Raw genomic sequence first — 805 nt, forward strand, 5'->3', positions numbered from 1 at the left:
TAAAAGTGATGATGGTTGCCCCTCACAGCCACCTTTTCCCATCAATGCTTAGTCATGTACCTTCATGGCAGGATCTGAAACTTGTCCTAGCGTCCACAGCCAGTCTTGACCTCAACGGAACTTATGTACCCTTGTGTGAAGCAGAGGACGCAGCCTTAGGACTCTGAGCCTTGACCTTTGCTGTGTGCCACCCTCCACCCCTTTCTCTCTCAGATTTGGGAGGAGTGAGGGGAGGAGCCACCTGGAGCAGTTCAGGAGTGGGGAGCTTCAGGACAGTTTGCACCACACATTCTGGGACTTCGCTGCGCAACACCCCTGACCCCCATGTGAGGAAGGTGGTTTTTGTTTTCTCTACTAGACTGTCAGCCCCTCCCTAGGAGCACAGTGTGTCTTGATCACATTCGTGTCCCCAGTGTCAGCACTTAAGATGGGTTCAACAGATAAATGTTGAATGAAATTCAGAAATGATGTGCAATAGTAACAGCTAACATTTAGGAATCAACTTATTACTTACATGACACCTTTGCATATTGAGTGAAATTAAGTTGTTTAGTTTAACAAATGGGTGGCTTTCGGGTAGAGGACAAGAACATAGCAAGAGGAAGCATTCTTTATGAGTCCTTCATGCAAGAGGATAGGCAGACGCATCCCTCCAGAGGCAGGGACCCAGAGAGATGCCCGGCCAGGCAGAAGAGCTCCAGGATGAGGCCCCGATCCTGGAAAAGTGCGTTTGAAGGAGGCTTAAGGCATATCAGACAGCCTGGCCAACATGGTAAAACCCGGCCTCTACTAAAAATACAAAAAA

Source organism: Colobus angolensis, unplaced genomic scaffold (genome assembly GCF_000951035.1).
Source record: "Colobus angolensis palliatus isolate OR3802 unplaced genomic scaffold, Cang.pa_1.0 Scaffold370, whole genome shotgun sequence".
In the NCBI taxonomy this organism is placed as follows: Eukaryota; Metazoa; Chordata; class Mammalia; order Primates; family Cercopithecidae; genus Colobus; species Colobus angolensis.